Source organism: Nycticebus coucang, chromosome 5, assembly GCF_027406575.1.
Source record: "Nycticebus coucang isolate mNycCou1 chromosome 5, mNycCou1.pri, whole genome shotgun sequence".
NCBI lineage: Eukaryota > Metazoa > Chordata > Mammalia > Primates > Lorisidae > Nycticebus > Nycticebus coucang.
The window spans coordinates 17,697,184-17,723,960 of record NC_069784.1 but is presented as its reverse complement, the minus strand read 5'-3'; the positions used below and the strand labels follow the sequence as shown (position 1 = coordinate 17,723,960).

The 26,777-nt window shown below is 37.6% G+C and overlaps 1 protein-coding gene across 1 annotated transcript in view; it reads left to right on the top strand.

The window, feature by feature from the left end:
* Positions 1–24,909, top strand: part of ODF2L (outer dense fiber of sperm tails 2 like) — a 127,406-nt gene extending 102,497 nt beyond the window's left edge. The window contains exons 17-18 of the transcript XR_008380285.1: positions 1,487–1,590; positions 23,840–24,909. The gene's annotated coding sequence lies outside the window, so the exon portion shown is untranslated. The remainder of the gene's footprint in view (positions 1–1,486; positions 1,591–23,839) is intronic.
* The last annotated feature ends 1,868 nt before the right edge of the window (positions 24,910–26,777 follow it).

The following is a 26,777-nucleotide window of genomic DNA, read 5'->3' as shown; positions in this document are numbered from 1 at the left end:
TATTTGTATTAAATGGTGCCAGGCAAGTTAGCTATCTATATGAAAAAAATTAATTCCTAGTTCAGACCATACACAAAATCTATTCAAGATGGATTGCAGAATATAATACAAAATGAAATAATAAGGTTTTTAGAAGAAAATATAGGATCTCATCGTCAATAGCTTGTAGTAGGCAACGATTTCTTTTATTTATTTATTTATTTATTTTTTACGATTTCTTAAACAGGATACAAAAGGCACCAATCATAAAGGGAATGACTGGATTTTGTTAAAACTGAGAACTTCTGTTCATCAAAATTACAATTAGGAAAGTGAAAATACAACCCACAGAGATGTAGAAAAATATCTATAAATATTGGGAATACATATATATGTGTGTTATACATAAATATACCCTGTTTCCCCAAAGATAAGACATCCTCCATAAATAAGACCTACTTACAGGAAATATAAGACGTCCCCTGAAAATAAGACCTAGTGCATCTTTGGGAGCACACCTTAAAATAAGACACTGTCTTATTTTCGGGGAAACAAGGTGTATGTGTGTATATATATATCTCCAGCAAAATATATATGTATATACTATATATAGATACACAATGTTTGTATATAACATACACACACACAGAGACTATATATCTCCAGAAAAGACTCATATCCAGAATTTATTTTATACTAACTAGGCCTTAACTTTTGATTTTTAACAACCTAGGAGAATCTTAATATGAATGGATAATTGAGTGAGTATAGGGGAATAAACATCAACTTTAGGTATTACTAACACTTGAACTGTCAACAACTATTATTGAGAAATAAAAATGTAGCCCTTATACAGTTATGCACAAAATGTTAGTATAAACAAAATATGGGAGAATTTATGACTTCAGAACTTTTTACAGCTTTCAAAGCACGTTTTGTGTTCCCACTTTACAGGTAGGCATCTATTAAGTACTAGGTACTGTGCTTCATACTGAATATGAAGACCTCTTTTCTTTCCTTACAACAGTGCTTCCTAACCTTTTGAAAACCATGACACAAATAGAACATAATATTTTATGTCAAACTGGTAAGAAGAGCTGGTTGCTTATAGCCAGAAGGTACTGGCCCAAGGCTCTAGCCAACCTAGGTATTGTCCAGGCCACTCCACTTTATGAATAGAGATCAATATCTCTCTGTTTGTGGCCCATTCGCACCTTAAGAAATCCTTTGCTAGTCTTTTCTCTTATGTTCTTGCCTTTCTTGTATGGAAAAATTCTGTGCACATCTCCTATCCCCAGAAGGTACCAACTCCAGATGCCTATAGGGCTGAGATAATACATAGGTGAGCCATGTTCGATCCTTCCTCAGCCTGGGTCTCTATTCCGTGGTGCCTCCAGACCACTCACAACTTGCATGGAAGCAGATATTAGGGTTTTGTTTGCCCGTTTTCTGCCTTAGTTTCTGTCTTTTGTTCTTTTTCCATGTATTACATATTTTCCTCATCCAGGGGAACACATCATTTCCATTATATGGAACTCAGTACAGTTTGGCTTTGAAATAACAGATAAAGTTATCATCTGCAGTGGGAAAATGGCTGAAGCAAAATGATAGGTAAGCATTTCATAAAGTTACATGTAATATTTGAATTTCTGCTTATTTTTAAATTTATTAATTTTTTCTGTTCTAAGTCTGGATAATTTTCTAAGGTCTTTATAGGTGATGAATGCAAATTCTCTATATAAATCTCAGAAAAATCTTTTGGGTTGTAAAAAATGTAAACATATCTAGTTCACAAATAAAGGTTTTATTTAAACTAATTTATATAGTGTTGATCTAATAAATTGGGGGGTTAACTGTGATATCTAGCTAAGGGATGGTGTGGAAGAGTATCAGAATATATTCACAAATGAGAGTTTAATTGATTCAATGTGATATCTTTTTATGGTATGAGAAATATGTAGAGAGAGCAATGACCTATGCTTCTAACATTAATTCTTGCTAGGACTACATTATAATTAGACCATATAATCACATAAATACTCAGGTTGGAGTAACTGGGACAGCCAGAACAACAAGATTCCCTAGGCTGGTTTGCAGTCATCAGAATGCTGTAGGTGGTGGGAGCAAGTGTAGCAGCATTATTAGCATTAACCAAACAGAATGGTGTTTAATGAAGCGAGGTCATAGGAAATGGTAAAGGCTCTGGCCCCCATAATAAAACTTTATGAGGCTACAACAACTTCCTGACCCGCAACAGTCAGAAATGAATTAGCCTCCCTTAAATCATTAAAGGCAAAAGGATCCAATTAAGATCTTCCAGCTTCTTATAATAAGGCAATACTGTAAACATGATTTTAGGATTTTTTACTAAAATGAACTAATAATTAATAAATAATAATTATTAATTTACTAATAATAAAATGAACTATACGATTTTAGGATTTTTTACTAAAATGAACTAATAACTAATTGCCTAAAACATGTTATTGATTAATAAGAAAGTAATCAAAATGTATTGTAAAATAGGTAAACACTAAATGTTTAATGATTTTTAAGGCAATGATAGTTTGTGTAGCTATTAAGAATTGTTAACTAATGATTAGCAATATAAATGAATACTATAATTTTTATCTTGTACTTAATCACTTTAATAATTAATTCTGTCTGTTTTCCATTTGAATCTCTTGCCTTTTCTAAATAGGCATTTACATTTTTGATTAGCAATATTTTTAATATTGTGCTGTTATTAAATATCAACAGTGTTTAAAATGTCTTTACAAATGATTTGTTCGTATTGGAATCCAAACAAACTCCACATACTACACTTGATACATGTATTCTTTATTTTCATGACATTTATTTATGGAACAAATTAGGTCATTTGTTTTATAGAATTTCCCATAGTCTGTATTTATCTGATGATATCCTCAAGACATTATTTAATATGTTTTTCTATATATCAGTAGTTAGATCCAAAATCTTGCTTGAATTCAGGTTTAAATTTTTTTGATGACAACAAAAAAATTAGCCAATACTTCGTAGGTGGTACTGTACACTTTCAGTTATATGACATTAGAAACAAGGTTATGTCAGGTGGTTAGACTTTTATTTATTAATGTTAAAATGGGTCAGTGATTTTAGGTGATGTCAGACTGATTTAGTCACTGAAAAGAATTAGATCAACTTTTTAACCTAAGGCTTTTAAGCAGCCATCAATAGCTATTGCCAAGATCCATTATTTCATTAAGGAATATTAAAATGGTGATTTTTCTATCATTTTTCTGCATTTATTCATTGTGATTTTCCTTTATTTTTTTTAAGACAGAGTCTCATTATGTCGCCCTGGGTAGAGTGCTGCGGCATCACAGCTCCCAGCAACCTCAAACTCTAGGACTCAAGTAATTCTCTTGCCTCAGCCTCCCAAGTAGCTGGGACTATAGGTGCCCACCACAAGTCCCAGCTATTTTTTTGTTGTAGTTGTCATTGTTGTTTAGCAGGCCTGGGGCGCGTTCGAACCTGCCAGCCCTGATGTATGTGGCTGGCGCCCTAACCACTGAGCTACAGGCATAGAGCCTTCAATGTGATTTTTTTTTTATAAAGAACTTTCCTTAATCAATTTTTTGTTTATCTTGACATACAAGCTATAAGGGAAAGGGTGAATGTTTCATTCAATTTACAGAATAATGAGTGCTTCCAAATTTGACAAATAAGTTTTGTTTTTATTAAAAATAAAACAGAATAATGAGTGCTTTCAAAATCACTCATTATTCTGTAAATTGAATATCTATGTGTATATATATATAGATGTGTATATAGAGAGATAGAACATGGAATATATATATATATAATTCATTTTAATTCATTGCAGTCTTTTTTTAATAATGAAAATTTTCATTTATAGCTGAAATATGGATTTGGCTATTTCCCTTAAGAGTGTGTGTGTGCAGGTGTGAGAGTATGTGTGGTTTATATTTTTTTTAGGTTTTGGTTTTAGTTTATTTGTTTTTCTTATTTCATAGATATGTTTTGTAAGAATTTTCTTTCTTTCATTTTTATCTTGTAAGTCTCCCCTTATCCATGGTTTCAATTTCTGTGGTTTCAGTTTCCATAGTTCCCATTATCCATGGTCAACCACGATCAAAAAGAAAGTGAGTATGGTATAATAAAATATTTTGAGATAGAGACCAAATTCATATAACTTTTATGACCATTATATTGTTATAGTTGTTCTATTTTTTTTTTTTTTTTTTTTTTTGTTGCAGTTTGGCCGGGGCTGGGTTTGAACCCGCCACCCTCGGCATATGGGGCCGGCGCCCTACTCACTGAGCCACAGGCGCCGCCCTAGTTGTTCTATTTTATTATCAGGTACTATTGTTAAGTGCTTACTGTGCCTAATTTATAAATTAAACTTTTCCACAGGTATGTATGTATAGGAAAAAAACATAGCATAGTTAGAGTTCAGTACTATCTATGGTTTTAAGCATCCACTAGGGGTTTTGAACTAAGGGGAGTCTACTGTATAGTAGTAATATGGTCTCCATAATTTCTATCATTGGGAATTTATTAAGTATATTTATCTACTCCATTATTAAGTTGCTATATCTTTCTTATTTTGTCTATTTTGCCTTTTTAGATCATTGGTGCTGAATGTTAAAGTCTCTTACTGAAAGTATATTTCTGTCTATTTTTATTTAGTCTATGTACTTTTGCCTCATCGCCATACTTTATTCTTCACATTTGCCTGGTAAATTGTACCCATTTCCTTGTTTTTATCCTCCTTCATCATTTTATTTCAGTACCTGGAGATAAGGTACTCCCCAGTTTGCTGGAGATAAGGAATTTGCTCCTTCTTTCAGCCTCTCTTTCCAATTTGGGATTTTAAATTCTCATTTATTGTTTTTACATAATTAGTAATGTATCATAACTGTGTAAAAAAATTTTAATTTATATTTTTATTCCTAGCTTATTTCATGTTCAAGGCCTGTTCTTTCTAGTATCAACACCCAAAAGTTATTTTTGGTAGACCTTTAATTCTTCTAGGATGGGCTTTAATAATTTTATTTAGTAATTATCCCTATTTGGTATATACTCAGGATTCTCATCTCCAGGAGTTTCTTTCTTACTTCATTCCCAAGTGGAAACCTGAGCACAAACCTGAGTGGGAGTGAAACCTTGGGATTACAACTATTTCTTCCAAAGTTCTGTAGACATTGTTTCCTATCTTCCGATAGTGTATGGTACAGATGCCTTAGGCCTTAAAATTCTTTCTCTTCTATGGATAACCCAAGTGTTTATCCTGGATTTCTGTGGATTCTTTTCCAGCCAGAGGGTCCCTTTAAGCCAGTATCACCACTGGACCAATGCCAGATGATGCCCAGAGCTGCCTTTTAATGGCAATGTCAATATTTCACTTTCTGTGTATTCTTTCTTTGTTAAAGTGGTATTTTGGATGGAGAAAATGTCTGCATTCCTGGCACCATCTTTTCTAGAATTCTGTTCAAGCAGGGATGTATGTGGTGAAATTTTCATTTATTTGGATCACTCTGGTCACTATGTGTGGGAGGATAGGAATGGGTGAGGAGGACGAATGAACACTTGGAGGTTGGGAGTCCCAGAGAAGACTTTGTCCTAGTCTAGTAAATGATAATGAAATAGGGATGTCCACATGCCTTGGTGACTCACAGGCTTTTGTGGGAAGGAATACACAGATTGCTGATCAGACACTGGTTAGTGTCACCAACTAAAATACAAGTGGAAAAAGTGGGTTTGAGGGAGAGACCATTTTAGTTTTGGACTCCTTTTAATTATTTTCCTTGGGAAAAAATGTTTTTTTTGTCTGATTTTAACTTATGGATTTGCCAAATAAATTATTTTCTAATGTATTTGTGTGTGTTTGTTGGGGAGGAAGTAAGATGGCTAATTTAAGAAGGCTGAGAATTTTTCTAACTTGTTTTTTGTTATTTCATTGTTGTTAATATGTTAAATTTATTTTGTTTTAGTATCTATATTATTTATAAAATAAAAATATTAATTATATATTGTTCATAATAGTATATATTTTTGTTATGTGTTTAGGGAAGATTCAGAACACCATTAGCCTTTATAGTCCTAAATAAGTACATAAGTTAATATCTAATAATTTTAGTAGAAGCCTTGAAATTAGGTAAGGCTCTAAGTTAATCTTACAAAAAAATTAAAAAATAATCCCTTAATCCCTTAAGGGGTTGTAGAACGTATTATGGTTTGTCTGGCCCCACCAAGCTTCATGTTAACATTTGATCTCCAGTGTTGGAGGTGGGGCCTGTTTGGGTTGTGGGGGTGGATCCCTCAGGAATGGCTTGGTGCTGGAAGATCCCTCAAGACAGGCTTAGTGCCCTAAGCCATTCTAGAGGGAGTGAATTCTCACTCTTAGTTCCATAGAACTGGTTGTTAAAAAGAGCCTACGACCTTCTCTGTGGTCTCTTATTTTCTCTCTTGCCTTGTGATCTCTGCACATGCGTCTCTTTGGAGTGGGAGCTCCCTGCAGCCCTTATCAGAAGCAGATGCTGGCACCATGCTTCTTATACAGCCTGCAGGACAGTGAGCCATGTAAATCTCTTTTCTTATAAATCAACTCAGCCTCAGGTATTCCTCTATAGCAACACAAAAATAGAGTAAGAAGGATTTTGTCAAATTAGAAATTAATATGAATTGCTATCTTTGACAAATTAAAGTATTACCCATGCACCATAATAAGGGGTCCACTTCTATCCTTGAAACTCAGACTGATAACAGTCATATGTTAATGAGACTTCAGAATTACTGTGAACGAGTTAAAAAATATAGCTTTCTTTTCTGTTACAAAGTCAACTGGTATTTAATGAAAAGGAATTTGGGGTTTCTTAATTTTTTTTTTTTTTTTGAGACAACCTCTTGCTCTGCCACATGTTTGAGTGCAATGGCATCATCATGGCTCACAACAACCTCTAACTTCTAGCCTCGAATGATCTTCCTGCCTTAGCTGCCCAAAAGGCTGATTATAGGCATGAGACCGCTACTCCTGGCCAGATTATTAGGATAGATTTTTTTTAAAACTACAACACAAAATAAAATGTAATCTTTTAAAAGCTTTCTACTTGGGTTTAATAAGATTTTTGGAGTAGATCTTACTGTTTGGAAACTTGCTTATTCATGTCATATGTGAAGATATTTTCTTATTTTTTGTTCTTGCAGTGATTTTTGATTTTATAAGGTTTTCAACTTCATTTTATCATTAATGATTTAATTAGGAAAGCAATAATTTTTCTTTAAAAGTAAATTCAAACAATATCAAAGGATATGATGTGAAAAGTATTATTTCAGCTGCTTCTTATTTCAGATTCAACCCCCCAAATTAAATACTGTTGATTGTTGCCTATTCATATTGCTTAACTTTTAAGGGGAGCCCAGTTCTTTAACTTTAAATAATTTAGTTCAGGGGAGAAACAGTATCTAATTCTATTACAAGTAATAAGGACCAAGTTTCAGTACTTGTAAATTTTAGTAACTCATAAACCTAGAAGTACTGAATGATAATTGAAAATGTTTGAAACTATTAATTGTAAATAAGATGGTCTGATTGGTGTTGAAATGGGCAAGCAAATTCTATTTTCCATTGTCTGTTTTGAGTAAGAGTATAAGCTATACTTTTTAAAAGATGTCTTTGTATTTCTGAGAGGTATTGCAAGTTTCACTATTTATGTCCAATCAACACGTAGTTTTGGTGATTCTTGTTCTATTTGAAAATGAAACGTATGGTTTATTGATGGTTTAAAATGTTTTTCATCTTAATGCAATCCTTTTAAGGCCATGCATTCCAATACCCAAGTTTTAAAGTAGTTCGTATACACCCAACATGCAAGGCCATGACTTTAATCATTTCCTCACCAGAACTTCAATTATACCAAGCACTTTTTAATTATCCTGCAGCCCACAAGTCTATTCTTAGTAAAAAGTCTGACTTTTACAGAGGCAGGATGCTTCTCTGTGGCAAAAATCAACTCACCACTTAGGAACCCCACCCATGAAAAAGCTCTGTGAATTAAAAGCTACTAAATTAAGTGTATATTTTTAACAGCTTCAATTTTAAAGTTAACTTTGGCATAAAAGTTGAAGACTTTTTCTGAAGTACAGAAATGCTATGTTGGCATTTCATGGTATTTTCAGAATGCAGTTTGTTTTGGAGTTTTCTCTTTTACAAAGTTAGTTTCTTATAACATCATTTTTTTTTCCTTAAGGAAGGTAATATATTTAATCACCTTCCCTTAAACTTCCCTTTAAGTTTTTATGATATTTAGAAAATCAACTCTGAACCAGAATAACAATGATAAAGGAAGAATTTGTGAGGTGGGGCTATAGAGTAGAGGGAGAGGATGTAGGGGTAGAGGGGAGAGCCTGGGACACAGACTTGAAGTATAAATGGACTCAGTGTTTCATGTATAGACCAAAATTTGGAATGCAAATCCAGAAATTAAGAGAAAAATATCCACTGCATAGAATTAATTGTGCTCTTTTACCATTTTTACTTGGTACTAGAAAATCTTTTTTCCAAATTAACAGAAATACAAAGTCATTTTAGAAAATGCTTGTGTAAGGCTAATGCTAATCAAAAATACTAAACACCCAATAGCGTATAATGCATTCATTTGATAAATGGTTGATGAGCATGTCCTGTGTGCAAGACTCTGTAGTTCTCTTATGTTGTAACGTAGCTCCAGTAAATTACTGCGTTGCTATCCACCTTAGGATTCAGAATGCAGTGTCCAGAATCTGAGCTTAGGAAATGTGACAGACACTGTGAGCTAAATCCACACCTGTTTTCCTTGTTTTTTTTTCTCTGCCTTTATCTACTAGGGAGCCTGGGATATCTAAAAATTCAATTTCCTAGCTTGCTACACCAACAAAAGCCATATGGCAGGACTCTGGCCAGTGAGATGTCAGAAGGCCACCCATGTCACATGATCCAGTGTACTCTGGAAGTGCTGCTATCATCACTGCAGCAGTAGAGCTGAAAGCCAGGAGCTTGGGCCCTCCAAGATGTCCTTAACCCACCATTCTCCCTGTTGGCTGCCTACTCTGGGACTTCTTGTGGCATAAAATAAACAAACCTCTTCCTTGTTTAAATGACCATTTTCTGGGTTTCTGTTACTCTTGGCTGTACGCATTACTGACTCAGGAAAAAAGTTGATTTGGCAATAAGCTTGACAGTAATCGTCTCCAAGGTGGCCCACAATGATCCCCACCTCTCCCTTGTGTAGTTAGTTCCTCTTCCACCCTCCACCAGGGTCAGTTTGTGTGACCAATAGGATATGGCAGAAGTGAGGGTTGTCACTTTGGGTTATAAAAGTCGATGGCTTCTTTCCACTGTGCAGTCGTGCTCTGTCTCTCTGTCTTTCTCTCTGTATCTCGCTCTCTCAGGTTTTTCGTTCCAGAGAAGTCAGCTACCATATTATGTAAGCAACATTATGGAGGGACCCAGAGGTGGGAAACTGGAGCCTCCTGCCAAAAGCCCTGGGACTGAGCTTGGAAGACGAGTCTGTGGTCCCTTTAGATAGCTGCAACCTCATGAGAGACCCTGAGCCGGAGCCCCCAGCGTGACCCCCCCCACCAGGTTCCTGACCCTTGATGTGGGATATATGATAGTTGTTTTAAGCTAAGCTTGGGGGTAATTTATTACTTATCAATAGAAAACTAATAAACAAATGGATTTATTACAGTGTTTTAAATGGTGTGCTTTAAAAATACTCAATTTGCAGATATTTGATGTGTAGCCCTTTGATAGCACATTTTGGTATAGGAAGTATATATTTCTTATATGTATTGGTAAGAACTTTTTTCATATCAGAATACATGGATTTACATGTTTGCCTTCTTAATGTTTAAGTGCTACTTACTGGCTTGTTGAATAACTTGATCTGGATGGGGCTCATTAAACAATTCAGAAAATGTCCCAGCTTTCATGTAGCTCCTACTCAACCGGAGTGGCTCCTGCTTGCCTCTGTGGTTGCTACCATGTTTATCAGAGCTACCTTCAGAGGTAGGGAAATCTTCCTCATTTCCAATCTCTGCCAGCATCTCCCATTGCCTCCCAGAATTTCCAGATTGTCTGAGAGGCGGCTGGGAGGGGAGTAGGGAGAAGACTTCAGTGTATTCAGACTTAAGGCTCCCTGCAATTGCAGGAAAGCTGCAAGTGGAGCTTAGAACCAATGACCAATGAGCAAACCAGTCTTCAAACGTCTACCTTCCTTTGAAATGCTTTCCTTCCTTTACCACATTTTTCTTGTCATTATTCTTCCATAATTAATGGCTGCATCCTATTCGCTATTAATTATTAATGCCCTGGTTGCTAAGTTTATTTGCTCTCTTTGTTAGTGTTAATTTTCCTCATTTTCCCTGAAATTTTAGTTGGCAGGTTCAGTCTCTGTGGGAGTTTCCATCTCCCTCTCCTCCAACACTCCTTGTCTGTCAGTTTTTTGGCTGCCTTCACCAACTTTCCCCCCTCCCACCTCTAGACCAGGGCATGGTCTTAGTTGGTTGCCTGGGCTCCTGTCACTTGTGTCTTTGGAGATAGCAGAGATCCAGTCACTAAGCTGGCAGAGGTCAGGTTGTCCTTGCTCCCAGCTTTAGGAAGACGCCCTTGCTCTGTCACCTCTACGCTGGGTGGCCTGAGGCTTCAGCACCTGCATATGAACGTGGCTATGCCTTTTCTTTACATTAGAAAAATCTTCCAGTGTTTACACTGGAAGACAGTAACCCATGAACTCACAGAGTCACAGTAATGGTAAGTCTTAACAATCATCTTTTATAATACATTTAGTTGATTTGCATGGATTTTCTAGGTAAATAAAAATTTTATTCTTTTAAAAGAATACAAATAATGACTGCAACCACCACTTAATCAGTACCAACTACATGGCATTGACACTCTGCCATGTGCTTTATACTCAGGGCAGGACTCAGAAATGGGCAAAGATCACTGGTGTCCCTTCAGTGGAGTGCTGGGTTCTGGACTATCTGATTCCAGGAATTCACACCTTGACTTTCTATTGACTACGTGATTCTGCAGCTCTGTACAGGTAGCTGTTAAACTGGAAAACTGATAACAGTATAAATACTTCTTGTTCATATGAGTGCAAACAAATTTTGACTGGTAAATTATAAAGCTCTACGAGTCAAATTTTCATTTGGATATATCTTACCATCTTATTCAGTAATTAGAAAGTTGTATAAAATCTTTGATATGCATTCATTTTATGTTTATATAATAGTCACGATTTTGCTTTTTGGAAAATTATGCTTTTTGGTCTTCACAACCGGAGAGGTAGGTATCATTCCCATTTAAGAAATGAGAAAACTGAGACTCAGATCAAATGCTTGCCTGCTCAGTGTCAGATTAACTAGTAAGTGGCTGAGTCAGGATTCAAAGTCCATGTTTTGCTGTCTTTGAGATCTGTCTTCAAGACCTGTGCTCTTATACATTATTTCTTGCCTTGGAGAAACCCCATTTATTCACAAGTACAATGATTAAAAATATATAAACATCAACAAAACTATATTAATAATAACTAAGATTTAATTTTAAGTGTTTAGTATGTGTCAAGCAGCCAACTAAATTTATATGGATTATTGCATCTAATTAACAGATGAGAAAACTGAGTTTAAGGAGGTTTAATAACATGCTCAATATTTTCCATGCCATTTCTAGCTTTTTCTCTTTTTTCTCCTAATACCCAGTTCTCTACATTAGCTACACATTAGAATCCTCTAGGCAGCTTTTTTTTTTTTAAAGCAGTGTATCAGCACTTCTTAGAAGCTGAACGTGTAGAATCACTATGTCAGTGAGACCACTTAACTTCCCTCTCCCCTTCCTGATACTTCACAGAACTAGACAAACTTGCAAAACCTGGTTTGGTTTTCTTGCTATAGCTTGGAAAGAAGGTGATGGGGCTAAAATCTGTGCTATTCTGAAGTTGATGTAGATGTATCCAGGGCTTAGCTAAAAACATCTGAAAAGTTAAGCTGAGCTGAAGGTCAAATTATAGTAGGAGCACAGAATTTTAGAGAAACCATCTAATGCTAACTAAATGACTTTTACATGGACTCTCGTACAAAATGAATAAGATCTGCCTTGTACTGCCAAACAGTAGCACATAAATATCAGTATTTGCTAAGAAAATATCCTCTCAATGATGTCATGGAGTCATGTACCCCTCCTTGACAACCTTCTGTCAGACATGTTATTACATTAAAAAAATCAGCCCTTTAATTACTCAGTCCACTCTTGGTTGGGTTTTCTGTTGCATACAGAGAAAGGAGACGCCTAACTAATATACATTTGCTAAAACATGAAAATAATAATGTATTTTTGTCATTATTTTATTTGAAAAAAGTTGGCAAATAAACATTTCTGTTCAGTCAATTAAAATCAATAGGGAATTGACACAGTACCTTCCCAGTCAGATCTTTTTTTTTTCTTTTCAAGTCAATCTTGGGGAGTTGTCTCTATATCCTAATTCGTTTCTCCTCTAACTAATAATATATGCCCAGAATTTATCCAACTGAACAGTGTTCCTCTTTGACCATATGACATTACAAAACTAACCCGAGCTGGTTAATAGAAACCAACTTTCTTCTCTTAGACACAATTGTAATACAAACATCTAGAAATAGGATTAGTTGTGATATTTTAATATGCAGAAGTAACCTCTGGGCCTTTAAGCATCTCATCATGAGAAACATTGGCTAAACATATTATTTCCAACATACTGTTAGAAAAGTGTGTCCTTTTTTGTTAGAACTTGTTTTCTTGGAGCTTCTTACTGCTTTTTTAATCTTTTCACATATTTTCTCCTTAATTGTTCTACTCACTAGTCAGTGTTGTTTGTTCCTATTTTAGTTGAGTGATGTGGTGAAGGTGTTTATATTTGTCATCACTAAAGAATGATTTGATTAACAACACAGCTAGACTAAGTAAGAATATCTAAATTAAAATTGTAAATTGTGAGATAATCAGAAAATACTGTAATCATCCTACTAATTTTACGTAATTATATACTTTTTATATTAGCAGATGATTTAGTACACATATAGGGTGCTTAACTCTAAAATTTTTCTGACTATAATGCATTCTGTCTGAATTCAGAGTGCCCAGTCTTTCCTCCTCAGCAGTTTACTTTGCTTTTAAAAAAGTTTTCTTTTATAATTGCATATAGGTCAACAATTTTAGCCTTTTAAAGGAAGACCAAATTTATTTCTCAAAACTGGAGAAACTACTAAATCAAAATCACTTTGGTGATGCAAGTAAGTAACCCGTTCTATTCTGTATAGATTGTCCTTATTATCTTTATTATTAATGGAAAGAAACTCAGCCATTTACAGTTTCTCAAAGGAGATGGAATTTAAAAATATTTAAGGTATGGGAAAGTGTTTTGGAATGAACACGCCATTTCTTTATAGGAGTTTTATTAAACACGTTCACTAATGTCTTACACTGGTGGAATTTCATATCTGTCAGAATCCATGATCCTATTCAGTTGTTAAAAGAAAAACTTTAGACAAATTAAATTTAACAGAGTTTAATTGAGCAAAGAAGGATTTGCTAATTGGGTAGCCCCAAGAACTAGAATAGGTTAACAGAGATTACAGGGGCTGCTACAAGGTTGGATAACATCTATGGACAGAAAAAGGAAAGTGGCGTATAGAAAAGGGAAGGGAAGAGCACAAACAGCTGGATTGGTTGGAGCTGGGTGTTGGCCCTTTTCAAACCTCGTTTGAACAAATGGATGGTTGTGATTGGATGAGATTTGGCTATTTCTTACAAGAGTAGGTTACAGTCTGTTTACATATCAAATTATGTTTATAGCTGACTATGTACAGAGAAACCTTTAGGCAAAACTCACAATGTGTAGGGAGGCAGCTTTAGACTAACCTAAATTAACACAGTCTATATTGAAATATAGGCTGAGAATATCAATCTTGCCAGAGGGGACTGTTCATAGAACTTTACTCTGACCTCTACAGAAATATTTTCCTCCATAAGGACTCAGGAAGACACAGGCACAGAGCATCATGCCATACTGAAAACCTTTTGATTAGGAGGCAAGGACCAGGCAGGTGGGAGCCAGGAGCAGTGACCTACATAAAAGCCAAGGTCCAAGATTCCTAATTCCAATCAATTTTGCTCTGAGTATACAATCTGGTGAATGGGAGGCCCTATTTCATAGAGAAAATAGAAGAATGAGATGAGAACTGTTTGGCTTTCTTCCATTCTGTTCATGATCTTACCTGTGCCCAACTTGTCCTTCCATCACTCCAACCACATGGGACATCACTGTCCCTCACCCTCTGAGCCTATTCCCCCTGCGGTGCTCTGAGTCCCATCCCTAGGGTGCATGCTGAGACCATACTCAGGAAATACGGTCTTTCCTCTCTCCTTTTCCTCTCTCCTTTGTCTCCTATGACTTTTCTTTACCTATAGCATTTGTATGTGTTAACGCCCACATCTTTCCTCTCATTACCATCCACTCTCTCCTTTCTAAAGCTAGGCTTCTTTAAGCAGTGCTGAACACTCGTCCCCATTTCTGCACCTTCCACTCTTTCCTCCACCACTTAGGCTGCCACCTCTCCTGGCTCTACTGCAGCAGCTCGGGACACATGGGCTACACCAGCAATCTCCTCTCCCCATGGCTGGTACTCCAGCCTGACCCTCTCAGCCTTGTTTCCTACACTGCCCCCTTACACGTCCCTCAAACTCTGTCCGTCTGCAGGCTTTGAACTTGTTCTCCCCACAGCCTGGAATTCTCTCTCTAAGCTCACAGGAGTCAAGTTTATCCTTATCTCTCCCGTCTTTACTCGGAAATCCACTCTTCAGGGAGACCAATCAGTGCATGTGTGCCGGCCCCTGGTATGTTACTTCTCTGTGCTTCCGTTTCTCATCTATAAAGGAGAAAATAATTATACTTCCCCCCCAGGGTTATTGTAAGGATCAAATGAGATGAGGCACAGGAAGTATTTGGAATAAAACCCAATCCAGTAATAATTTAGGACTACTGCTTACTATTACTGTCACCATCATCTGATCTCCTTGCCTTCCTCCTTGTGGCACTCACGGTGTGATATTGTTTGTTTACTCAGGGACTGTGTGCAGCATGCAAGGCCCCAAAGGGAAAGGGGATCCTTTACCTTGCTGGTGACTCTCCCCTTTACATCCCCTTTGAGTCTGGAGCATGGATGGCCAGACTGGAATGTCAATACTTTAGACCAGGTGTCCTTAAACTTTTTAAACAGGGGGCCAATTCACTGTCCCTCAGACCGTTGGAGGGCCAGACTATAGTTTAAAAGAAAAAACTATGAACAAATTCCTATGCACACTGCACATATCTTATTTTGAAGTAAAAAACAAAACAGGAACAAATACAATTCACACTGCTTCATGTGGCCCACAGGCCGCAGTTTGAGGACGCCTGCTTTAGACATTTCAACCACTCTACCTCCCTACCACCCCAGGAGGGTGGGTGAGTGAGTTAACTGAGTGTGTAGGTGGTCGAGGGGAAGCTGGGGGATGAATGCCAAAATGACTACATTTGTCATTGTTGGCCATGCCATACTGGAAACCCCCTCTTTTTTCCCCTTCCCCTTCCTTATCTTCCTCTGCTCATAGCTTTAAATTCCAGAAGGTGTGTGTATGAGGCTACAGGGCAGAGCAGGTGTGTGAGAATAGATGGATGAGACCTGGGTGAATTGCCTCTGCCTTGTATAGTGAGCTGGGCTCCTGGTGGACCTCTGGTCAGAGGACTAAGGACAGTGGGGCTTTTGATCATAGCCAGAGAGGGAGCCCTGTGCTGGCTCAGCCCAGAGCTGAGAGTGAAGGGCTCAAGCTTACTTTTAAGGCTCTAGATTAGTTCAATATAGATTAAGTCCCCTTATGTATCACACTGAGCTGGCATTAGATTAAAAAAATATATAAACAAGATAATGGTGTCTGCCAACAGGATTGTAAAATAATAGACAAAATATAGACAAATACTTGTTACTCATGGTAGGAATTGCTTGCAGAGGTGTGCACGAAGTGCCATGTTGTCAAGGAGGAGGGTGGCCCTGGGTTAGAAAGAGGAATCGGAATGTGCGATGAACCACCAAATTGTGCAATTTATTAACCAAAGCAGGGGGAAAAGCTCAAGCTGCACAAACAGCACATGTAAAGGTACAGAAAGATTTCTGATTAATGCGCAGCATGTAGACGGAACAGACATGAATGGAATCGCCTCTCACTGCCTCCCCCAGAGAGACAGAAACCTTCAGCATCTCTGCAGTTGTCATAAAGCAGATACCACTTTTCTGGAGAAGGTTTTATATGGATTTTAAACTAATTTTATTTTGGAGTTAATTGTTTCTCTAATTCCTCTCTTGATTTGATAGATGGAGCTACGAATTAATCTTTGAATATTGAATTACATCTCTTATAGGCCAGTTTTTGTTTTTTGTTTGTTCATTTTATTTATTTACTTATTTATTTATTTATTTTGAGACAGAGTCTCACTATGTCACCCTCAGTAGAGTGCTGTGGCATCACAGCTCACAGCAACCTCCAACTCTTGGGCTTAAGCAATTCTCTTGCCTCAGCCTCCCAAGTAGCTGGGACTACAGGTGCCTGCCACAATGCCTGGCTATTTTTTGGTTGTAGTTTGTAGTTGTCATTGTTGTTTGGCAGGCCTGGGCTGGATTCGAACCTGCCATCTCCAGTGTATGTGGTTAGTGCTCTAGCCACTGAGCTTCAGGCTCCAAGCCTATAGGCCAGTTTTAAAAGGGAGAGAGGGGCAGACATGGGTGGTTGGGAGGGTGGATGAGTGAGTTAACTGAGTGTGTAGGTGGTGGAGGGGAAGCTGGGGGATGAATGCCAAAAAAATCAAATAGAGATTTGGGGGTGGTATTGTGTTACTGAAGTGCTGGTTAGACGATTTACCCCAATGCAGTAGGGACATAGGAAGCATCCACATGTTTCCATGCACCAATTTCAGGTTTTATTATCATAATAACAGTAGATCTTGATACCTACTCCATGAGTCTGAGACAATATTCTAAGTTTCCTTCCCTTTCTTCCCCTCCGTTCCCTTTCCCTTCGATTCTCTGGTCTTCTTTTGTTTCCCAGACTGCATTCAAATGCCTGACCTCAAATAATCCTCTTTCCTCAGCCTCTGGAGTAGCTGGGATTACAGGCAGGCACCATCATGCCTCAGTCTAGGTTCTTTCTCTATATCATGTCTAACTACCCTAGAAGGACCGTTTGAGGAAACTGACACTGAAAGAAGTTTTGTTGCTTACTCAAGGTAACACAGAAAGTAGAGATATAGCCTGGATTCAAACCTCCATTTACTTCAATCTAAAGCTGATTTTTTTTCCTACTATATCAGAGGGACAATTTCTGCTTTGTTCTGGGAAGGATTCTATTTATTTTTGTACCCACTTTCAAACCTAATCACCAGTATGTTTCAATAATTCCCTCTAACTCTTGTAGTATTTAGGGAACGACACTGCTATTCCATTTCTATGACAGTTTCCCTCAGTATAAGTCACTTTTAGTGTGGCTCTGAGCAGTCTTCTGTAATAGCAAACACTTTCTTTTATGCCTGGAATGGTGGCCACAGCTAAGGTCAGTTTACTTCTGGCATCTTTCTGTTTGATGCATCTCCAGAGATAATCATCAGTTGTGGTTTCTGCTGTTTGCAGCTAAATCCTTCTGGTTGGGCTAACTATAAAGAAAATTTTTTACCAGCTATTAGATGGTTTGAAAAATTATTAGACGGGCTATCAGGGTAGGTCTAGGCTGAGCTTCTGGGCACAACTTCCAATTTCCAAAATCACTTAGCTTTTGCATGGTCCAAAATCTCATAGTCTCTTCTGGACGTTTTTGCAGGAAACTAGTGACAAGAGAGCCTCAATGCAGTTTCTAATTGTGGAATTAGTGGGCATAAAATGGAGCCCTTTCTCTCCGGACAAGACCAGGTTCATGAGCAGGTAACCTGTGAGGTCATTCAGGGTTGAGCTCAGAAGGGCCCCATGCTTGGAGTTTAATGTTCTGTGGTTACCATCTTGAAATTCTTAATGATTTATCTTTCATTTTGTGTTTTATAAGTGATGTCCATTATAACAATAGAGTATGCCCTGGGGGCTTGGAGCCTCAGCTGTTCCTCCTGCCACTTACCTGTGATGGTGCTCAGCAAACAGCTCCCCTACCCCGTGGCAGGACTGAAGCTGGTTGGAGTAGGGCATCACGTACCTTGAGGCATCTCCATGCAGGACATGGCAGGGCAGGGCAGTGGCTCTCTTGACCCAGAGTATTCAGTGGGCAACCTGGCCAGGGCCTCTTACCTCCATCCAGGTGCCTCATGTGTCTGGACACTGAGGGGACAATCCCCTTGGGAGTCACCCACCCACTGAGTTGGGGAGGCAAGGGAAAGAGAGGCCTGATTGCGTTTCTGGAGGTTTTGGTTGCATGGCTGGTCCCGTGGTTGGTGGGTGGCATGTGCACTGAGTTCCAGCTGCTGGTTAGGATCATCCCACTTAACCGGAGTATCCTGATGTCCCTGGGATTGCAACATTAAATAGCAAAAAGCAATAAAACTGAACCCCTGAAAAATTATGAGAAAGACTGGGGTAGGAAGAAAAACGTTTTTTCCTGTTTTTTGTAGAAGGGGTCCTCACATTTCCATTTTGGACTGGGCTTCCAAAATGATGTAGCTAGTCATGTCTCCACTTACAAGTAATTTGGTTAGAATCCAAGTCTTTTGGAGGTACATCTGATTGGTGGAATACAAATCACATCCTAAACTCTGGTAATAAGGGAGTCTGGGAAGTAGCGTTTCTATCTTTGCAACCTCAGTAGCACAGGGCAGATACTGAGTAAGGAAATCCTCTTTCTGTGCTCCATCACCTTCAGAATGACTCTGGCAAAGAGTGGCACCCTGAGTTCCATGGGGCAGGGGCTAGATTCAGCTCCTTCACTCCCCTATCCCTGCTTCAGGCTATAGGGCCTGTTATGTGTACATGGTATAACAATATTTGAATTGCAAATCACCCACTTTTATGTGCTATCAATATGGACATATACATTTAATGGTATACTCTCTTTTGCCATAGATAGCTTTATTACTAGTGACAAACTGATATATAAAATACAGTGGGTTGGAAAAAAAGGTAGGTATATGACTTCTACTTAGTGATTTCTTTTCATGTACTGGGCATAGCTAATATAAACATGGTACCATATGTCCACTGCACTTAGTGAATTAAATCACCTACTAGGCCAATATGAAAACATTAATGATGTTTATCCAGTCACAGAAAGCAGTAATATGAAATTACATTCCTTCTAGTCTTCACTTTTCAATGTTCATAAACTGGTATTAATTTCAAAGGGAGTATGTCTGGCTGAGGTATATTAAGAGTAGGAAAGTCACAAAATTAGTTTGATTTAAAACAGGAATGCCCTGAGCAGACTCAAACTTTTCTTATACTTATCACCATTTCCAAAATGGAAAAAGTATTTAATGTTTTAATTAAAAAGCTTTAGCACATATATAAAAATGTCTCTTAATTAAATGATATATAAAGTGAAAGCTTTTGCCTGAGATTTAATTAACACTCTAAATTGTGTTGCTGTGGATTGGTCGATGGTGAGGACAGTTGGGAATTTGTTGCATTGTCTGATCATCTAAAGACGTTCAGGAAGCAAAGCTGCACCTCTCAGAATTTCCTGATTATCCAAGAAATGGTGTGGGGTGGAAGGTTTACTCCAAAAATTCTTATTTAAATGTAATAGGAAAAAGAGGTCTTTGAAATCTCCATCTTTGGAGGCTATAATCAGGGGATGTATTATGGAAATCTGGCCTGACAGTCTGATGTATCATGAATTAGACCTACTTATAACTCAGAGCATATGAGTTTCTTTTTGAAAATCAATGAGCCAATTGTGTGTGATAACTGGTTGTGATGGCTTGAAGGCACAGACCAGCCCTTGAGCCAAGGTAAGGAATAAGAGAATTTGAGGTTCACTCAGGCAATGTGGAATAGAGAGTGATGACTTTTATTATCTGATAATCTTGTCTTCCACATCAGTTTGACTGGAGGATTTACCCTAATCCATTTTGCCTCTAAAGTGAGTAGTTAACATTTACAAAGTGTGGCCATAATACAGCGATAAAGTAGAATAAAGATTATCCACCCAGAGAATCCAGGGTAATCTCCTCATCTCAAAATTCATAATTCAATTACATCCAAAAAGTCCTTTTTTGTGATATAAGGTCATTCATGAGTTCCAGGGCTTAAGGCCAGGATATCTTTTGAGGGAGAACCATTATTCAGCCTAACATAGGCCATCTGAAGACACACTAAAACTAGACCCTAATTTGCTACCTATATTCTTTTTGACTTGCTATAACAAACCTACTGTGAAATAGTTCGAAATATTTCACCCAGAAACAAGACAGAGGCCACAGAGGAGATGTTCAGGCCAGGTTTATTAAAAGGGGAGGGTGACTGGCCTAGGCAGTGCACAGATGGCATCTGTAGGAGGGACAGTTAGAGACCCCATTTATATGGAGTTGTAGGGGGCGAGCACATTCCACAGCTTGTCCCTGAGGTTGGGTCTTTCGGCATGAACTTTGGGGAGGGTGAGGCCAGCCAGGCCCCTTGTGTCTTTGTTTCAGGAGGAGGAGGGAAAACGGGTTTGTGGGTGGCTGCAGTTAGGCCCCCCAACATATTTAATACTAGGTCTTTAACAAAGTTTATTTTAAAAGAGGGTTATTCTGACAATACAATTTCTGCTTTTACATATCCAGACTAATTGACAAGTCTTCAAAAATCCTGAGGGTAGGAGTTGAATTAAATTTTATTGTGATCATTTTGTATATTTTATTGATCCTCCTAAATTATCATGTGTTTCTGCACGTTTTTGATCAGCCATATGGAAGCTATAAGACCTCGAATCTGGAATTGTTTAGTTTTATCACCCTGGGGACTGAGAGGTTACACTTGAACTAGATTATGGCTGAATTAATACTTTTCGTGTGTGAATTTACACCCAGTGGGGCATTTCACATACCCTAACCGACCCTGAACATAGTTATTGAATTATTATTGCTGAAGTTTAAAAAAGGGAGAAAGACTTATATGACCTGAAGTATTATATTGCTGAAGTTTAAATGGAAAGGCAGGTACCCTGTTTCCTGATCCAAAATTTAAATACAAAGACTATCCCAGCTTTGTTCCTTGTCCTGGCATTCTGAATATTATTATCTCATTAAACCAGTGTTTTTCAGCATTTTTTATCTCAGAACACACTTGAACCTATAGTTAAACTTCCTTGGCACAGTTAAATTATTTTGATCAAAAAAAAGTTAAAAAAAAAAAAGAATATACTTACTGTGCTTTGAACATCTTTCAAAAATAATTTAATTAACAATCTTTAAAGTTTTTTTTGGCACACCTAAGATCCTTTCATGGCACACTGGTTGAAAATCACTGCATTAAGCAATTTGAAATTTGTTCTTTATATATTAAATATTTTTGTGGATTAGAAAATTTAGCCTTTAGAGCTTATAAACTCTCTTGGACTCTTTCTGTTATTTTAAATGTTAGTTATGGAGACCTACGACTGTACTTGACTTGTAGTTCTAGTTCTTTTAGGGGCAACTTGCCTTCACTACACCTAGCACTTCTACTGGGCACAAACTTCATGCCAGCCATGATGTGAGGGGGCAAGGTAATATAAAAGGCCAGTCCTTGCGACCTCTAGCCTGTGAGCTCTGGACTTGAGCCAGGTCTCATTTTATCTTAATCTCCAGCATCTATTCAACTCTCTGTTACATAGCCAGCTCACAGGGCCAGCTCAGACTCAGCTTACATTTCTTCATTAAATACACATTTGTTTATTTTGTTTATAATTAGTACAATGAATAAATATTCTAGAAATTGAGGTCCTTATGAAACCAATCACTGAGAATGCTTATATCTTCAACTTCTAAATGATGCTTTGAGAACCCAGGGAAAGGAGCCGCCCACTCAGCCAAGGAGAGTCAGAGGCTTTACAGAAAAGTAGTTGTGTGAGTGAAATCCTAGAGAAAGGGGATCCAATTCATCGATTAACTTCCAGTCTGAATTTGCTTGTTTCGTTGCACTATGCAGTTTTGATGGGCTGGTTCTCATTTGGTCTTCGTAATAGCATTGAAGGAATGTTGGGTTTGTCTCTGCCCCAGCTCTTTGCTGCTTGTGCTGGAAGGAGCAGGAGGGAGTGACTACATGGGGAGAGGCAGGGAGCAGCCCACAGCAAGCAGGGCCCTCGCAGGAATGGGAGACTCTAGGGAGGGGAGAACGGGCAGAGTGCCTGGGGCACAGGGGAAGGGGGAGCTGGGGCAGTTTCTTATTTCTAAGAGAATGTATTGATAAAACTTTGTTATATATGCTATCTGTGTGTTCCATGAGTGCATCCTTCTTTTTAAGACTGCCATCTCCCTTCTCTCTGGAGTCAGCTGCATGTGCTGACCCTCCCTTCCATCTTGCCCCAGTAGAAGTCCCTGATCTCTGTCCCAGCCCTTTCCAGCTGCAGCAGCAGGAAGCTGGGTAAAGACAAATTAAACATTCCTTAAAATACTGTTATGAAAACAAAATGAAAACCGGTCAACTAAAAGTTTACATAAATCTTTAGAAGCTATTAAAACTATTCCACTCAATGTGAATTTCTGTAAACGTTATAAATAGTTCCAAGGAAGAGGAAAATTTGGCATATTGGCCCTGTAGAAAGTTAGCTTTCTGTAGTTTGTTTTTTGGCAAATTGACCCAGAATCAGTCTTGAGAATTAAATACACATTCACCTAGGAAAAAAATGAGAAAGTCTATTTCAAGTATAGAGACTAGAACAAGGGAAATAAGTCTGGTGGGAATAAGTATGTTCATTCATTCATCAAATGTTTAGGATACAAAACTTGCCCTCACAAAGTGAGAAATCCAGCCTATGTGAAGATTATGTTGTTGCCTCTTGTATAAATGTCTACCAAATAATTGATCTTAAAATAGACACACACACAGGTACACACCAGAGAGAAACTTCTAGATGTTGGATATAAATTGTGACTGCTTAGAAACCAATAGAGATGCAACATATGAGGCCTGACAAGTAAGTTCATGAACTCATCCTAGGGAAAGTGCTACATACGTCATTGCTAAATATAGGTACAGTCACCTTTGAAGTACCCGCCTTGGGAAGCTACGCTCCAATGCCAGCACCTAGTCCACACTTCAAAGTAATTTTGGAACTCTTTTTCTGGAATGGCCATTGTATTATCCTTGATGTCCTGAATGTCATCAAAATGTCTTTCTTTCAATATTTCCTTTATCTTTGGGTAAAGAAAAAAGTCATTGGGGCAAAAGCAGGTGAGTAGGGAGGGTGTTCCAATACAGTTAATTTCTTAGTGGCTAAAAACTTCCTCACAGACAGTGCTACGTGAGCTGGTGCATTGACATGATGCAAGAGTCACACCTTTCTCCTGCCAAGATTTTCGGTTAAGATTTTCCTGCTTCTCTTTACTTGGTCTGCTGTGCTTCTCACAGTCAGCCAACAATTCTGATGCAGATTTGATGAATTTTTACAATGTTTTTGTCAGTTCTGTTTGTTACTGGCTCCCTGAGCTCTCTTCATCAGCTCTCCCCTCAGAAAAGTGTTTAACCCATTGTACACTGCCATTTTCTTCATGGCATTATCCCCTGATTTCACTTCCAGTCTTGCCAAATTTAACTAGAAATTTAATGTTTGTTCATTTCTCTAATTCAAGCTCTGATTTTCTCCCAACAGCACACAAAAACATGCAACAACAATAACGAACACCACTCAGCAAGACACCGCTACACGTTGGTTGACATGGGAGCGCCCGCAGGGCTCGAACTGGCAGAGCCCGTGCCATGAGTGAAGAATTACACTGTTTAGGTGAAGGAACCGCTGAGCTAGCGGCGGCCCACGTTGGTTGACATGAACGCAGTTGTGAGACACTGATAAACCAAGGATATAAACCCTTACCAAGTTGTTTGTACAGTGCTGCCAATGTAAGTGCGTGGTGGCAAGTTCACAGACTTAATTGTCAGACCTCATGGAATTGTGGTAATTGAAATTAAACAAACTAAGCATTTGTCTGAAGAAGGTATAAAAGGTACAAAAAAGTTGAGCAAAATTGTAATAGGGTAAAAAGCAGAAATTGATGAAAAAGAAAGCAATAAAGCAAACAAAATTTGGTAAGTAGTATCTTATAAAAGTCCAGTAAAATAGATAAAATCTTTGGCAAGTCTGGCCAGAAAAAAATATAAAGAATTGAAATGCAAGTATTATGAACGGTAAAGATTAAGAATATAAATAAAATGAGCATACATAACTTTGATATTCAAGAAAAATCTAGATAGGATGGATTGTTTAAGATAACCAAAATCAATAAGAAAACAACAAAAATATGAATAAACCAATAACCACAGAAGAAATTTAAAAGGCTTAAAATTTACTTCCTGAGAGGCACAGATTTTATAGGTTTCTCTGGTGAGTTCTACAGATCATGAACAAAAATGGCATAAAATCAAACTATTTAGCCCAATCTTAAATATGATGATGAAAAATTCCAAATAAACTGTTGAAATGCATCAAATTTGAAACATTTAAATATAATAAAATATGTTAACAAATTGTGATTTAGGAGTGTTTTCCCTCTGTGATGCAAGCATAATTTAAAGTAGGAAATCCAGTAATACAGTCAAGTACAGTAATAGTTAAAGAGGAAAACACAAGCATGTTATTTCATTAAACTTTAATAGTAAGTTTACCATTGCTTCCTATTAAAAAAAATAATAGAATATAACTTGCTTAATATAATAAATAGATTTTTGCACAAACTGACAATGACAAAAACACGTCTGGTATTAAAACATTAAGGCATTCTCCCTTAAGATGAGGTGGATGAGGTGGCAGAGAGGAGGGTCCTGCAGACCCCTTGATTTTGGACAGTTTTTCACAGCCAAATTGACCAGGAAAGTGACCTATTGCTTGGAAAGCCCTGGCCCTCCCCTATTGGTCAGGGTCTTGACTTGCTGAGGACAATTTCAATAGCTGGCCAGGCGCTGAGTGCGGGATGGAGGTGGAGTCATTCTCTGAAACACAACCAGGCTTTGGGGAGTTGTTGCAAAGGAGACTGAGCTCTGCCTGAATCTGGCATAGAGTGGGCATTCAATAACTACTTCATGAGCGATTTTTTCCAGACTTTTTAATTGGTATAATGGGTTGAAAGGTAGCCTACAAAAAGGTATGTTCCATTTCAGATCCTTACAGGGGTCCTCAAACTATGGCCAGCGGGCCACATGATTGCAAGAGGGACTTTACCTAACAATTGCAATCAGTGTAACCTGGCTTATTGTACCCTCAATGAATCCCCAACAATAAAAAAAAAAAACTTAAAAAAAAAAAAAAAAAAAAAAAAAAAAAAGATGAGGTGGATGAGATAATGTTTCTGAGAAGGTCTTCAGGTCAGATTTGCATGTAACTTACATCCCTCTTTGGAATATAGATATGTACCCAGAATTTTTTTTTTAAAGCATGATGAAATAGCTTCAACAAACCACTCTGGCCAAAATCCTTACTTTTTAGGTAACTTTTAAATACTCATTCAGAGCCTGCTTGATTTTACTTAACACATTACTTCAATTCAGCTTAATAAGTTATAAACAACACATTGAAGAAAGGTGACATAAATATATTTGAGGGAGTGTCAGTGAAAAATGATTATCAGTACTATATGAAGAGAAAAAGACTTTGAAAAGTTGTTAGAATTTCACTCCATAAAGCATTTCTTGGTGATGAGGATTCATCGCCTTCTGTTTAGTAATGCAGGTAGGAATATACTAGACTATAAAAAGACTTCTGACAAAAACAAGAGAAAAGGTTGCTAATACTAAAGAGATAATTCTTGATTATGGAGGTGGCATACCTTGTTGATCCCACAGTGAAGTGCCTTTGAGGAAAGTCTTAAAAATTCCAGAAACTAGTTGGATTCAGACTATTGGAAAGAATGTAAAAGAATATTCCAATGTTGGAAGCAAATAGACAGCTTCACTCCAATCCTTTTCCCTTTATAACTGTGAACTGTGCGTGTTTCTTTGGTTTCTTAAAGTGCTTTTAGTATTTAAATTGGTGGGAAAGAAAGAACACGCCTTAATGCCTTATGGCTCCAAGACCTGGTTTCCAGTCATTTCACATATGTCTCAGAACGTTAATAATGGAATGTTGATCTATTTTGGTTACTTGCCAGTTTTATTACTTAAATGTGTTCTTTGACCATAAATCATGTCCTTTCAAGGACAATTCTGGAATTAGACTCTGAATTGTGATAGTCTGACTCTTCTATTACTAAAAATTACATCTATTGTGTAAGGCATTTCATTTTGTTAATCCTATAATGAAAAATTTTAAAATATCGTATTTCTAGGAACTCCTATGGAAGAAGTGGGCCATTCAGTAATATCATTGAGAGCAAACCAACCCTCCAACAGACTGCAACAACAGTGTCTTTACAGGAGACATTAATGCTGGAAAGGAAAAAGAACTATGAAGGGCCCACCCTAGCATAGCCAAAGGAGTCTATCCAAGCAAGCCAAGCCCACCCGAGCATGACCCAGGGAGACAGGAGTCTATCCAGCTCAACGGGCAGCTTCTATATTCCTCTCACCATTCAACAAGTCAACATTTCCATCAGGGAAAC